The 16,307-nt window shown below is 50.0% G+C and overlaps 1 long non-coding RNA gene across 2 annotated transcripts; it reads right to left on the minus strand.

Annotated features, from left to right (window-relative positions):
- Positions 1-1,161: 1,161 nt before the first annotated feature.
- LOC142065151 (uncharacterized) lies at positions 1,162-4,537 on the minus strand. 2 transcript variants are annotated; one of them, XR_012663299.1, is made up of 3 exons: positions 4,236-4,537; positions 3,578-3,961; positions 1,162-1,750 (listed from the first exon to the last, which is right to left on the minus strand). It is a non-coding gene; the product is annotated as an uncharacterized LOC142065151 (long non-coding RNA). The 2 variants fall into 2 exon arrangements; XR_012663300.1 differs by having other exon boundaries at positions 3,621-3,961; positions 4,236-4,534.
- Between the last annotated feature and the right edge of the window lie 11,770 nt (positions 4,538-16,307).

Genomic DNA, 16,307 nt, shown 5'->3' on the forward strand with positions numbered 1-16,307 from the left:
GTCGCTACGGGACACTTGCTTACAGTTACACTGACGAGGGTACGGATGAGGCTGGAACTAGCAGAAATGCTGACTCTTCTGGCTTTTCATTTGTGGAAGGTACAGCGCGCGAGCCTCGGCGGCTCACAGGAGAAGCGCGCAGTGCTGCCTGACTCTCATTCTCAGCTCACGTACTACTGCCAAAGCTCCTGCCCTGTGCTGTGCCAGATGCCGCTGGCGTGAGCACCTGGGCTCCTGAGGGACCCCCTTGTCCTGAGAGCCAGAAGTACTCACTTCCCTTTGCATGAGGCTTGTAGGAGATATACCCTGCAATTTAAAAAATCTGTATCAAATGTGGCAGACTCAAAAGGGGGCATTTTTAAAAAGGCAGGTTTGTTTTCTTTTTTAACTTTACGATCTACAGCCTAGCAAAGAGCTCCCTTTCAGTGTCAGTCGCTTGGCTTTCTCCCCTACTGACGAGGTCCCAGCCTCCCGGTGAGATCTCGCTGGAGATATTCTCATTTCCCCTCGAGTACGTGGCTGCCCTAGCCCGAGGCCAGCAAAGAAGCTGACTTTGCCCGTGCCTGAATCAGCAACACGTCCAGCAGGCGACTTGCAGAGCCCAGGGAACCCTCGTAAAGAGGTTTGGGGGTGGGGCGCGCCACATCTGCGGCATCGGCCGTGGGAAAGGACCGGTGCAGTAAAACAGGTGGGTGAAACCGCGGTCCGCGCCAATACGTGCTGCTGCCTGGGGCATCGCTTTGCTGCGGGTCAAGTCAGATGCTCTCTGTAAGAGTGAGTCAGGGTAAAGGCAGTAGAAGATTTTTTCTCTGCTCATTTTAACAAAGGCTGGACGGAGCCCATAGAGGAAGGCACTACGCGTCTTGCTGGGTTTGTTTCCCTGCCTTCTCGTAAGCCGTCACAGAAACTTGCACGAACAAAGCCTGTGCAAGCTGATGACAGCCACACACGGTTGAAAAGGGAGCAGATGGTGAGAGCAGAGGTACGCGCTCAGGCTGTGCGCTGGAAGCTAATGCTAATGCTGCAAAATAAAGAGTGGATTTTCTTTTTTGGGTTTAGGTGAGCGCTAAACATTACATGTGCGTATGTGCGTGTGTCTCTCGCAGGTTTTTGTCATACACCCCACCCCCCCCACCCCAAGAAAACAACCCACACATGCCACGCGTTAAACAGTGGTTTTCCATTGTACTTAGAAGTGCTTACATAGGTGTGTTGGTCTTTTTTTTTTTTAATGCAGAAACAGCAATACGATAGATTTAATACAGCTAGCAGTTAGACGGGTGTAGCTTTAGAGCGTCGGCTGTTTACAAAGCAACTGCACACCTTCTTTAACTCACAGTTTAAACAAGTAAACTTGCAGTGCATCACACGTGCTTTGTACAATCACGTTCCACACAGCAGTCCAGATTCTTCACCCTGCCTTGTCCTTGTTCCCCCGACTCCGATGGGACCGCCGAGGCCATCCTGGGGACAGCGCCACTTTCTAGCAGCTGGGTTGCTTGCCTGGACGCCCCACAGACAAACAGTCATTTCCCCACTGAACCTCTTCTCAAATATTTTCCTACCCCTGCAGGCCCCACGTCCTTTGGTTCATATTTCCTTTTTTCCGGGCTTGATGCACAGGACCGACGATTCCCAGAAATAGAAACAGAGGCTGATTCAGTCCAGGCTAAACATTCTCTGACCTAAACCAAACTGTCTTCGAAGAGATAGCTGTACTGTAGGCACCACCTCGGGAACAGAAGTTGCCCTGTCATAAAAAAAAAGAAGGAAAACAAGGCATTTCAGGCTGAGGAGACTGAACGGTGTGCTGGGGGCGGTGGGGAGTTGGAAAGAAACAGTTCAGACGATCAGAGCGAGCTTAGCGTTGCAAAGCGTGCCATTATTTTTAATTTGGCAGTCAGAAGAAAATAGATTCTGACACTGATTTCCTGTGTGCTGCGGGAGTTCTCGCCTCAGCATTCCTGTGCACCATTTTACTTTTGTGTCCCATCTGCTTTGCTTTTGCGTTGTAGCTCTCCGGTTCTAGCTACGCTTCCCACCACCCCCGTTACTCTTTGACAAGCCCAGCTCTCACTGTGCTTCCCTTCCCGTATGCGCGTGCAGGGAAAAGCCCGCGCGTCTGCCACTACAGGACACGCTCTGGGAGGCAGGAGAGATGATGACGCTCCCTGACAGAGGACACAGCTGAGGGGCGTTCCGCCGGGGCTGGGGAGATGGCAGCACCTTCCCTCAGCTGCCCCATCCGAGCACGGGTGCAGGTGAGCACTGAGGAGAGACAAGCAGGCAGGAGCCGCAGAGCGAGAGAGAAAATAAAATTCACGGGTGGGTGCTACTTGCGTCTCATTTTTAGCGCAAGGGATGAATTCTCAGCACATTCTTGGAGCTGCCCCTTTGGGACTCACGGAGAAGAGGGAGGTTGGCCACGCACTGCAGCCCAGCTCTGCTTCCCCTAAATGGTTTTACTGTTCAGGTGTTGCCCTAATCTGGCCGGTACCCCTGCAAAGAGTTTGGGATTTCTGCTGCCTCTCCGGGCCAGCCACAGACCCTGACTTCATCGCAGCGAATGACCCTGCACTCGTCAGAGCGGTTGCCGAGTCACATCCCGCTGCCTTCCCTGCAGAACTGGAGACCCTTTTTCAGCCCTTGCCCCCTCTTCTCTCAGCTCGTTGCCCATCCCTTTATCAGTGCCAGCACCGATCCTGCCTCCAGCTCGCCCTGTCTCCACCTGCGAGCGCCCAACACGAGCTAAATGTCTCCTCAAGGATGCACGGAAGAGACGCGCAGGTAACCCAGCACAGACCCCCTGCAAACATCTTCTTTCCATTTTCTTTCCTCTCCTGACACGAAGAGATGACTTAGGAAAAAGCGTCCTGCTCGCATTTCACCTGCACTGCTTCTACATTTACTTTCACTCTCCTTGGCAGTAATTAATAGCGGTGGTTGGGGAGGGCTGGGGCATTCCCCCAGAGCGGCTGCAGTTACATCCGGGCGGTTGTGGCACTCCATTAGCTTTGTAATTTTAAATCTAAATCTTCTGGAATTGTTAGTTCTCGTCAGGAATCACCCACACCTGCAAATTTTCTTAATGCCTATGCTTGAACCCAGCCACTGCTTAACAGCTCACCTTTATTTCTCTTCTTTAAGAATCTAAAGCTTCGTTTACTGCTTGGGTTGGAAGCAGGAGCTGTCGCTGCCTCTGAACTTTCTAACAGCCCTGTTACAATTTCAGTATTACCCACTCCCAATTTAGCTTTCCAGTTCAATTTTCATTGTAGATTCTAAAACTTTCCTTATTTTGTTTCTGATCAGGAGTCATTAATGCCTGCAGTTGATTTAATAATGGCTGTATTTAGATTGAGCTATTAATGACTCGCAACTCTATTTATGGCATAAAAAAGGACTGCTTTTTTTTTTTTTAATTACAGATTAGGAATAATGACTGCCTGGTTTGTCCAGTAATAGCTGCGATTAAATTTAGACACGACTCCTCCCTAAATAATATATATTTATTTGCACTCTAACAATTTAACCTTCCCTTTACTGGTCAGGGACACTGACAAGCGCCCGTGCGTACCTCCGCTCCCCCTGCGCCGGCTCCCCAGGGAACAGCCTCTTACCCTGACCAGAGTCTGCAGCGGCCCGTTGTCATCCCAGCTCCTCGCCCTCGAGAAAGCGGCCGCCTGAAGCGGCGGCAGCTCCGCTGCTGCCCAGAGGGGACGGAAATGGCGCGGGGTAAAGCTCTCCGGGCCGCCTGCGTCCCGCGCGGAGGCGGTGACCTCAGCAGCCTGTACGCTGTTGGGGCCGAGCCAACAACCTGAGGAGGAGTCGCAGGGCGTAGCTGTTTCTGCAACAACCACGCTTTCCCGCCTGGCTGGACAAGAAAGCGGGGCCTGCGGGGGCCTGGAGAGGCAGCATCGCTGTAGGTTGTGCCACGGCTGTTGAGAGGCCAAGGCAACACCTGAAACAGCGAACGGCACAACCAGTGAAAACCCCCAAGGTTCCGGGTTCAGTAAAGACAGGAATTGCAGCAGCACAATAAAATGATCTCACGAGGGGGAAGAAAACCAGCAAAGCAAAAACCAAACCCCCAAACAGAACACCATACCACTAAACCGTCTCACCGCCCCCTCAGCGCCCAAAACAGCATCCCGGGAGAAAAAAAGCAAAGCAGGCCACAAGGGACCTTTCTAGTACAGATGCTGCCAAAGAGTGCCAAGCTCTGGAATCCTTACCTCAGGCAACGCCTCCGCTTCTCTAAACGCCAGAGCACGCCTGCCCGGGGGGCTGAGACAGCCCCAAAGCTGCGACCGCCCGAGGGAACATGGGAACACCGACGCCAGAGAAGCCCAGGGGCAGCAAGAGCTGCCCGAGCCCCGGCTGGGGCTCTCCGACCCCCGGGCCCCGCCCCCGCCCTTCCCACAGCGCCCCGCGAAAGGGGCGGGCCGAGCCCCCCGGGGGGTGAAGGCCCCGGGAGCCGTACGAGAGCCGCCTGGAGTTCCCGGCACGGGAGGGAGGGGGGAGAGAAAACACCCAAACCGACCCCCGAGCAGAGCAAACAGGCTTGGGCTGCTGCCGGGGGGCGGGGCCTGTCGCTAAGGGGAGAGAGCCGGCACCGCCCCCTGGGCCGTTGCCAGGGGGTGGGGCCTGTCACTAAGGGGGTGTGACCAAAGGGACGCTGGCAATGCCCCTGGAACCATCACCACGGCAGGGCCTCTTGCTATGGAGGGTGGGGCCAGGGAGCACTAGCAACACCCCCAGGCTGTCACCAGGGGGTGGGACCTGTTGCTAACTGGGGGTGCTGGGGAGCACAGGAGCACGGCCCCGCCCCCCCAGGCCCTCGCCAGGGGGCGGGGCCTGTCGCAAAGGTGGGTGGGGCCAGAGGGGGTCAGACATCAGCCCACCCGCCCGGCCATCGCTAGGGGCAGGGCCCGTTGCTAAGAGCGTGGCTAGGGGTATCAGCACCACCCTCACCGGGCTATCGCAAGGGGTCAGGACCTATCGCTAAGGGCTGTGCCTGCACGGCCCCGCCCCCACGGTGCCGTCACCAGGTAGCGGGGGGGTCAGTAATTGGCGGGAAGAAGTGAGCACGGCAAAATGTCGCTACAGCCCGTGCGCGGCTGCCCACTTGCAGTACCGCAGGTTGGTCACAGGGTGGCATAAGCGAGCTTAAAGGGGGCCACTGCGCACGCCCCGGTCCCGCCTGCAGTACCGCAGTTTAGTCGCTCGGTGGCAGCAGAGCTAAATAGTCGCCATTGCGCATGCGCAGCTGCCCACCTGCAGTACTGACGTTTGGTCGCACTGTGGCAGCAGTGACCAGGGGAAAAAAACCTCACCATCGGGAAGGGGCGGCTCCCCGTCTGCAGTACCCGATTATGCTCGATCGGTGACTGCCGCGAGCGGGTAAGGGGAGGGTGGCAATCTTTACCAGGGTACCGCAGCTCCTGCCTGCAGTACCACAGTTCGGTCGCTCGGTGGCAGCAGCGAGCAGGGACACAACGTCGCCACTGCGCATGCGTCTGTTCCGGGTGCGGTACCGCACTTTGGACGCACGGTGGCAGCAGGGACAGACCATCGCCACTGCGCATGCGCGATTCCCGGCTGCCGTAGCACAGCACGGCGGCAGCGGCACGACGTCCGTGACTCTTCTCTGGGGCAAGACCCGCGCTGGCTCTGGGTCACGTGCGCCGGGATAACGGAACTGTTACTGCGTGCGCAGAGCTCATGTTTCTCTGCACCTTCCCCACTCCCGCAGCCCCAGCAGTGTCAGTCGTTGCCTCCGCACCGCCCACCACCAAAGTGCCTCGAGCATTTTAGTCCTTCCATCTCGACTGCTTTAAAAATCAGGTGGCCGTTACCGTCCTCCCTCCTGCCCCACTCACCCCCACCCCACGCCCTAGGGAGGAGAAGCAGCACAAACGACCTGGGGAGAAAGGTCCCCTTTCCCACCCCCCACCCCCTGGAGTGAGCCCCATCAGTTGCTGTAGGCCTGCGGCATCAGGGCTGTGACAGGGAGAGCAGCAAGTCAACAGGTCCTAGAGGGTTAAAGAAGAAAATCAATCAGGGGAACACAGCTGCCCTTCTGAAGGCAGGCTGCCTGGGGTGAGGGGGGCAGCTGTGCATCAGGGCACAGGGCAGCCAGGCAGACCAGGTGCCAGTGGCTGACCTGCAAAGGACTTGTGCACTGCTGAGCCTTGGGCTTCGTTGGCTTGGCAGCGCCTCGCCTCGCCTCTGCGCTGCCAGGACCCTGCTCTGCTCATCCTGCGTAAGCACAAGGCTTCAGCGAGCACAGAACAGGAGGCCAGGGAGAGGGAGGATGTCACCGGGGAAAAAAAAGTCATGCGGGGGGGCCATTTCAGGGGAAAGCGTTTGGGAGGGCACAGACACACGCAGAGGGAGGGCGGGGGAGGAGGCGGACACTGCTGGGCAGGGGCATGTCTGGGCAGACACGCCATGGGGAACATGCATGGGGATGACTGACACCAGGGGGTCCCCCAGGATAATCCACAACGGGCAACTCACCTGGGCTAACCTGCAGCAGATGATCCGCTCCAGATAACTGACCCACTCCGGATAACCCCCTAGCATTTCACCCCAAATTGGGGTTTGTGTTGAAATTTTTTTTTTCTTTTCCAAAATGTTCAATTCTGGGATTTTTTTAAAGCACTTTTCCGCAGCATAAATATTGGTGAATTTTGCTGTTAGTTTTGTGCCTAAATGATTTGGTGCTTGTTGTTGTTTGATTGTTTGTGGGGTTTGCATTTTTTTTTTTTAATTTCTAGCTGCACAAGTCTAGGTGGATTTGGCTTTCCTACGAGTCCCAAATTGTTTTCTTCTCCCCAAACTTCCCCCCTGCATTGCAGACACAGAATCAGGGTTTTTGGTGTATTTTTGTGCTATGGCAGCAGCTCCTGCTCTGGGTGTGCAGGCTCACAGGGGAAAGTCCCCACGTGGGGGAAATCAGCCCCCAATGGGGATGGGAGAAGGAGAAGCAAGAAGGAGCAGCTTTCAACAGCACTTTTATATCTTCAATAGAGATTAGAGGGAGGGGTTGAGTTTTTAAATCTTTCCTATTAATAGGGTTTATTTGCTTTTTAACAACCTTGTATAGCATAGACCTCCACGCACACTAGCTTCCTTCACACACACACCCCCTTACATTTTTTTATCCATTTAGACTCTGTCTATTTACAATTATAGAGTATTTAAGTGTATATCTATTTAGACTTATAGATTAACACTTATTCTATAGAGTATCTATTTACACTATGTATTTAGAGTTACATATTTTGACACTAATCTCTAGAGTTCTCTATGTAGACTTAGACATCTACTTGTATGTATACTTAGTTATCTAAACTTATATATAACCTTTATTTAGTAAGTCTAAGTAGATATTATATGTAACCTATGGAAGACAAAGTATAGAACTATCTAGTCAGACTTTTCTCTGTTTTAAATTCCTTTATATAAATAATTTTTTCTTGCATTTTAAACTATTTTTTAATTTACATCTATACAAGTTATTTTTTTATCTTAAAAACCCTACATATTTCTATTGAGAATTCTGAAATCCTTTATACAATACAGTAGATATAGGTTTTATTTAAGTCCATTTATTTGTAAAATATTGTTTTTCAATATATATAAAGAGATTTTTCTCTATTTCAACACCTCACACCCATATTTACGGTCTTTTTGAAAAAAAAATCAAAAAAACCACCCAAACCAAAAAAAAAAAAAAAAGCAAGGGTCACATGCTGAGATACCACCCAAAACTGCAGTCTGCCCACACTGATTCCCACCTCCCACTCCTTTACCGTAGCTGCCTGCCCGTCCAGCCTCTGCTGTTTACAGGTTGCCACACTGAGGCTTGGATACCAGCTGTAAAACACAGGCAACAAGGGATGCTTGTAACTTCCCAAAAATATGACACCTGAAAAATAAACACTACTTCAGCCCACTAGTCACTGCCTACCTTGCCTGAGTCACTTCCAGCACCGATATCCTGCTTTGCTCATTGCTTTGCACCTTCAGAATAAAAACCCCCAAAACCTACAAGTTAGTCATACAGACACCAGTCATATCTTCCCTCTGACACCATGCACCAAGCCCCCTTCTTACAGCACTCCACTCGCCTCTGCTCCATTGCCCTTTGGCACACAGCTCATCCCTCTGCATGTGCAAAAGCCATATAGAACAAGTGACCTATATGTGGAACAATAGCTTAAATCCAGAGGTGTTGTTTCCATTCAGGAATACCATCTAGATTCCCTGCCTAGCACATGCTTGCATTTTGCATAAAGGACCCCAGACTTTCCCTCTGTCCCTATCCTGAACTGCCCTCTCCGCTACACTGAATTTAAAACCCTTCCCTGTCACCCTACACAAAGATGGCATCAGCCCCTCACCTTAGCTTTCAGAGGGCTGGGGATCAGCATCCATCCTTGCCAAAGACAGCCTACTCTAACAAGGATGTTGCTGCGATCCCACCCAGTTCCTTTTCATGATCTGCAGAGTGCCATGGGTCAGTTTCATACCAGTCAACACTGATTTCTTCTGCAATAACTGCCTCCTCGAAAGCACCGTGGCTTTCCACTTGCTTGCTCCCAGTCTAACACTGGATGTTGCAGACACCATCACCTGTGGCACCTAGAAAAGAGACAAAGAGAGCATTGTGCTTAAGAGCAGTCAAACAGCTTGACAGCTCAAAAATAACCACCACTACAGTTTGATGTCGCACCTTGCCCCGACGCTTGGGGATGGACATCCTGCTATGCATGTGATTTTGTGAGTAGTTTTGCATCTTTGAAACACAGAGTGTTAACAGGTCATATAGGAATCAACAATGGAACTGTTCCCTCCATTGCTGGTTGCCAGCTGACCTTCTTAAGATGCTCCGCTCTCTCTCTCCCTTCAGTGTCCAGTTCCCTGCATGCATCTGCAGCAACAAAATAAAAACAGTCAACCACATGCTGACAAATACCCTATCAAACCGTAAACTGTCCCCAGTCTGACTTCTCTGCTCCAGTAACCTTGTCAATCTGTGCTTTGCCCTGATAATGCCATGCTGAGTCAGCTACATCAGCAAGTTCAAGAAAAATAAGAAACAGTAACACCCTTAAGTACACACCCGTTCCTCTTCTTTCTCCCCAACCCAACAGCCACACCCTGGACTTGCTCTTTCCCCCGGCAGGCTAACACAGCACTGCTCGCCTCCCATGCTGCAGCTCCAGGGCCAGCGGCTGCATTGGGTGCCTGCTTATATACTCAGTCTGTCTCTGATGTCTCAGGAATCATAACATTTGATGCTGGGCCTGCCTCGGGAAAATACAGAGAGGCACACAGATGTTACATACTGCCTTCCAAAATAGAGAGCCCATCTTCCAAAACAGACTAACAAATCCCTTTGACTGACTGACTTTGGCAATGCAGGGACCCCAAAAGCACAAAACCCAAATGAACAGCCTCACTCCCCTGTCAGAGCCCACAACGCCATCAGCTCACCTTTGCTGTTAACAGTGCCTCGCTCGACTGTCCTGCTACCTGAACTGCAAGAAAAAGTCAAACCACCCACCGACACAAAAATTGCAGTTACTGCCAGATGACTCAAGCATAGGCAGAGACTGATAGAGCACAAAAAGTCAGGCCAGCAAACTCCAAAAGAAGTACCAGTAGCAAATTACCATGGCTGGTGTAATGACAGACTCTTCCTTTATGGATAAGTAATGCCTGAATGACTCCATGAACTGCAGCACAGAGAACCCCTTGGTAGGCAGCAAGCTCAAAGAAGCGTGCCAGCATAAACAGGGTGTGAGACTGGGCTGCCAGAAGGTGCTTGCATAGAGAACGCTACCATTAGCTGACACAGCACTATCAAGTCTTATGCCAGAACTGCACAGTAGTTACAGGAGACCTGAGTGCAGACAGATGCTGAATACCAGTTGCTCACAAAATCTCATGGAGATGGCTGCTGAAGTCTCACAAAGACCACTCAGACCCAAAAGCTTGATGAGAGATGCTTCTTGCCAAAATACAAGCTAGATGAGGAAAAGCCAAAGGCGATACAGACCAAGCAAGTGAAGTCCCAGTACAGAAGTAGGCATTGCTTCAGATGGCAGGATGGTCTGTCCTGAGCACTGGGTTCTAATGCCTGTCCAGCGGTGTCTGTGATCTCTCTCACAGCCTCCCATGTAATAGGCAGCTCCCCTGTCTGGGACCCAGCCCCTCCCCACCCCTGTCATGAAAATAAAACAGAACAAATAAGGACTCTACTTCATCACCTTGGCCTCCAAAAGAAGCTTCCTTCCTCTGCTGACAGTTGACACTGATATCCTCATGCTGTTCCTTGAATGCAGGCTGGCCGTTGGGTGCCCGCACTGCCAAAAGAAGACAAAACAACTATGCTCTTACAACGAGCTCCATCATCCTCTTGGTCTTCAAGAAATCAGAAGAAAGATGCCATCCTGGATGCTACATAACAGAAGTTTGTGCAACAGAGATGGCTGAACCCATGCCTGTAAGTGGAAACTCTGCTATGACCCTGCTTTGCCTTTTGGTGACAGCACCTGCCACCAGGGAGCCCCAAACCACTTTGTGAGTCACTAGGAAAATCAGATATGACTAGTTCAAAACATCTGGCAGGTAAGATATAACCTACAACTGGTCAGGTATCTGGCTTCCTCCCACACAAAAATCATATCTTCAACAAATACACCAAACAGAACAAAATCATTACCCTCTGACACATTCTGAAAAGGATTCGTGCACCCACAAAATATACTCACGCTATTGACCCATGTACCACGCTTCCTCAGGGTCAGCCCCGCAAAGACAGGAGGATGCCTGATGCTACCTCCCTGGATGCCCCAGCACTCTGCTCCCCCCTCTGCTGCTCCCATCGTGGGAAGACACTGGTGGGGATATCTGGAAAGAAAAATTGAAAGAGCTGCAGGGACCTGAATGTGAAAAGAAGACCTGACTTTACCTGCAGGAATAAACAAAAGAAATCTTGGGGGTGGGGGGTGGAAGTCCTAACAAAAACACAGAAAATATAAAAACCTCAGAAACTCAAAAAGAAGACATTGTACCATGCAGGAACTGAGACTGCCCGGTACATGAAGCAATGAGAATGAGAGGTCTACCACAAAGTGGCTCGAGACCCTTGAGCCTGATTACCTACAAAGCCCCTTAGGGAATTACAGCAGCAGTCGGCCAACGGAAAAACCACAGCAGCATGACATGGTAACTCAGATCTAAAGTGGACACCTTACGACTACAGAAACCTGTGCTAAACACACAATAGATAAACAAGAACAAGATAACATAACTGCCATCGCCAATACTGGAGCAAGCCTCATTGGGCACGTAAGGAAAAAGGCAAAAAGGGAATTGCAGAAAAAGCTTGCATGCCTGGGACCGCGATAAGAGACAGAGCCCTGGCCAGAGATTGTCACAAGCACAGAGAACACACATCCTTTTCTCCAGCAAATTCCAGGGAAGACAGCGACACAAGCCTGCGCTGGAAATAAGGGACTAGTCAGTGCCTCTAAGTAACAATGACCATGACATCCAGATGGATTGTGAAGGGATAGATGGAAAAATTCAGTCAGGGAACAAATCAAGTAAAAGGCATAGAGGAGCAGAGACCTCAGATTTCTAGAGTGTACTGTAGGCTCTGGTATGGGCCCACTAAATAAGTGAAGTCCTAACACTTATAATCTATGAGAGACCTGCCGCAAGCTGCAAAGGTTCTAGGGACAATAGGGTACTCTGTGGGCAAATGGGAAATGCAATGAGCTGTTCCATACCCTGAAAGACACTATTCCTTGTGTCCCTGCTGCTTTCTTGAGACAGGCTAAAGCTCCATACAGATGCATACAACATGCTCACCCTAACCGCTGCCAGATCTCACCTGTTAAGAGATAATGTCAACAACTTACACAGTATACAGCAAAACAAGTGAAAAAAACCCCAAAGGTCCATCTTTAGTAAAGTCAGGAATTCCAGGAAAATAAAATGCACTTAGGAAAAAAAAAACCCAAACCACACTATTAAACCATCTCACCAGCCCTGAACACCCAATACAAAATTATGGACCTGAAAAAAAGCTGCATACAAGTGCACTTTCTACTGTATATGCTGCTGAATTTGCCTACTCCTGAATTCCTTACCTCAAACAGACACTTCTGCTTCTCTAAATAGCAAACACACCTACCCAAAGAGCTTAGCTCAAAATCTGCAATCAGCTGAAGGAACCACACTGCACCAGAGCAGCCCAGGAGCAGAATAAGCTCCCTAAGCAGGGGCTGGGGCTCATCTACCTGGGCCCCACCCCTGCCCTTCCCACAATCACTCATGAAACCAGAAAGCATAAAGGCAGTCAGAAGAGCTATAGGGAGTTTTCTCATCTGCCTCAAGTTTACAGCATGCAAAGCTCTGAACAGAGACAGCTACCCTTACTGGAAATTAAAATACCAACTCTTTTACTACAACTGCATCTCTGGCATCAACAACATGACCAGGTAGGGAATTGAACTTAATTTTTCTAGGACACAGATAGAAAAAGATAGATGTCATACTAATCTACATAGAAAAATACATCATTAAATGCAATAACAGTATTATTACCAAAACCTATGTGGTTTACTTTGCTGTTAAAAAAAGGCCAAAATGCTATGGGGATACACTGCATTTCCTGCAAGACGACGCATACTATCTAACTTCTACCAGAACTCCGTTCTGGACAGGACTAAATGCCAAAGCAGAATTAGATGCCATGACAATCCTGTGTCAAAAATATCTCTGGTTGCAGTGTGTCATGGGTTAGCCATAGTTAGCAACTAAGCACTACACAGCTGCTTGCTCACTCCCCCCACCCCAATGGGATGGGGGAGAGAATTGGAAGAGCAAAAGTAAGAAAACTCATGGGTTGAGATAAGAACAGTTTAATAAATAAAACAAAACAGTAATAATAATAGCAATAATAATATAATGAAAAGGAAAACTACGAGAGAGGGGCAAAACCCAGGGTGGGAAAAAAACCCAACGAGTGATGGAACCGCTCACCACCTGCAGACACTGTGTTGTGGTTTAGCCCCAGGCAGCAACCAAGCACCATGCAGCCACCCACTCAGTCCCTAGGGGGAGAAAATCGGAAGAGTAAAAGTGAGGCAACTCATGGTTTGAGATAAAGACAGTTTAACAGGTAAAGCAAAAGCTGTACATGGAAGCAAAGCAAAACAAGGAATTCATTCAGTCCTTCCCACTGACAGGCAGTTCAGCCATCCCCAGGAAAGCAGGGCGCCATCACGTCTAATGGTGACTTGGGAAGACAAAGACCACCATACCAAACTTTCTCCCCTTTATTCTTCTTCCCCCAGGTTTATATACTCAGCATGACGTCATATGGTGTGGAAAATCCCTTTGGTCAGTTGGGGTCAAGTGCTCAGCTGTCCCAGGTGTGCCCCCTCCCCTCCCAGCTTCTTGTGCACCCGGCAGGGCATGGGAAGGTCAAAAAGTCCTTGACTAGTGTAAGCGCTGCTTAGGAACAACTAAAACATCTCCACATTATCACCACTGTTTCCAGCACAAATCCAAAACGTAGCCCCATACTAGCTACTATGAAGAAAATTAGCTCTATCCCAGCTGAAAATGGCACAACCGCCAGTCCTGGAGCCACAATTCTGCTTCCCCCAGCCAACTCCCCCCAGTTAATATACCGAGCATGACGTCATATGGTATGGAATATCCCTTTGGCCACTTCGGATCAGCTGTCCTGGCTGTGCCCCTGGCAGAGCATGGGAGGCTGGAAAAGTCCTTGACTAGTGTAAGCACTGCTTAGCAACGTCTAAAATATCAGTGTGTTATCAACATTATTCTCATCCTAAATCCAAAACACCGCACCATACCAGCTGCAGTGAAGAAAATTAACTCTGTCCCAGCCAAAACCTGGACAGGGTCCACCCCTTATTCCATACCATTTACATCATGTTTGGTCCCAACCTCATTAACCACCATCCTCCTTGCCATCCTTTGATATAATACACAGATATAATTCCCTTAGTCTATGGACCACTCCTGTAAAATGTCTGTAAAATGTCCACAAGATGTCCACTGAGTTCATTTAGTCCATGACTTTGGGCTCCATCTACCATAACAGTCTTTCAGATGGTGGATGTAGTATTGGATTGCTGCATGCTGAAGTCAGTCCTTGCTCCATCACCGCTGCACTTTGCTCAGTTTAATCAAAGTTCATTCTCCATTAATTTGGAAGACTTCTACTCTGATATCATTGATATGGCATATAGCAACCACAGAGTTTACATACAATATTATATAGCAATTACAATCACACCATTCAGTTCATTGTCTATTTCCACCCAGAATCAAATCCTCTTGAGGCACACATTGGACCTCTCCATCCTCCCGCAGCACCCACCATGTGCATCCAGGTGCTTGAGCAAAATCAATCCCACGAATGGGTTTGCCTTTGCCCGAGACAGGAATAACCCAGACTGTTTTCCTCAGCATATTTTTTATGTGGACTACAGGGACTTTATCCCCTTCCACAGTATGTTAACAGTTCTGACTGGGCAGGGCCAGCTCGATTGGCAGATCCCCTAGTGTTGACTAACCACGTGGCTTTTGCTAAATGTGTATCCCAGTGTTTAACTGTTCCACCCCCCCATTGCTCTCAGGTAGTCTTTAACAGTCCATTGTATTGTTCAATTTTCCTGGAGGCTGGTGCGTGACAGGGGGTGTGATACACCCACTCATTGCCATGCTCTTTGGACCAATGTCTATGAGGTTGTTTCAGAAATGAGTCCTGTTGTCTGACTCAGTTCTCTCTGGGGTGCCATGTCGCACAGGACTTGTTTTTCGAGACCCAGGAGAGTGTTCCGGGCAGTGGCGTGGGGCACAGGATATGTTTCCAGCCAGCTGGTGGTTGCTTCTACTGTTGTAAGCACATGGCGCTTGCCTTGGCAGGTTTGTGGGAGTGTGAGATAGTCAATCTGCCAAGCCTGCCCATATTTATACTTCAGCCATCGTCCCCCACACCACAGAGGCTTTACCCACTTCGCTTGCTTGATTGCAGTGCATGTTTCACATTCATGGATAACCTGCGCAATAGCGTCCATGGTCAAGTCCACCCCTCGATCACGAGCCCATCTGTATGTTGCATCTCTCCCTTGATGGCCTGAGGTGTCATGGGCCCATCGAGCTAGGAATAGTTCACCCTTATGTTGCCAGTCCAGATCCACCTCAGCCACTTCAATCTTGGCAGCCTGATCTACCTGCTGGTTGTTTCGATGTTCTTCAGTGGCCTGACTCTTGGGGACATGAGCATCCACATGACATACTTTCACAACCAGGTTCTCTACCCGGGCAGCAATATCTTGCCACAATGTGGCAGTCCAGATGGGTTTGCCTCTGCGCTGCCAGTTGCTTTGCTTCCATTGCTGCAACCGCCCCCGCAGGGCATTTGTCACCATCCAGGAGTCAGTATAGAGATAGAGCACTGGCCACTTTTCCCGTTCAGCAATGTCTAAGGCCAGCTGGATGGCCTTTACTTCTGCAAACTGACTCGATACACCTTCTCCTTCAGCAGTTTCTGCGACTTGCCATATAGGACTCCATACAGCAGCCTTCCATCTCCGGTGCTTTCCCACAAGGTGACAGGACCCATCAGTGAACAGGGCATATTGCTTCTCATTTTCTGGCAGTTTGTTATACAGTGGGGCTTCTTCAGCACGTGTCACCTCTTCCTCTGGTGATATTCTGAAATCTTTGCCTTCTGGCCAGTCCATGATCACTTCCAAGATTCCTGGGTCACTGGGGTTTCCTATTCGAGCCTGTTGGGTGATCAGTGCAACCCATTTACTCCATGTAGCATCAGTTGCATGATGTGTAGAGGGGACCTTCTCTTTAAACATCCAGCCCAGCACCAGCTGTTGGGGTGCCAGGAGGAGCTGTGCTTCAGTACCAACCACTTCTGAAGCCGCTCGAACCCCTTCATATGCTGCCAGTATCTCTTTTTCAGTTGAAGTATAGCGGGCTTCGTACTGCCTGTATCCATGACTCCAAAACCCTAGGGGTCGACCTCGAGTCTCCCCTGGTGCTTTCTGCCAGAGGCTCCAGGTACGGCCATTCTCCCCGGCTGTGGTGTAGAGCACATTTTTTACATCTTGTCCTGCACGGACTGGCCCAAGGGCTACTGCATGAACTATTTCCTGCTCAATCTGTTCAAAAGCTTGTTGCTCAGGGCCCCATTTGAAATCATTCATCTTCCAGGTCACTTGATAGAG

This window comes from Phalacrocorax aristotelis, chromosome 16, assembly GCF_949628215.1.
Source record: "Phalacrocorax aristotelis chromosome 16, bGulAri2.1, whole genome shotgun sequence".
Classification (NCBI taxonomy): Eukaryota; Metazoa; Chordata; class Aves; order Suliformes; family Phalacrocoracidae; genus Phalacrocorax; species Phalacrocorax aristotelis.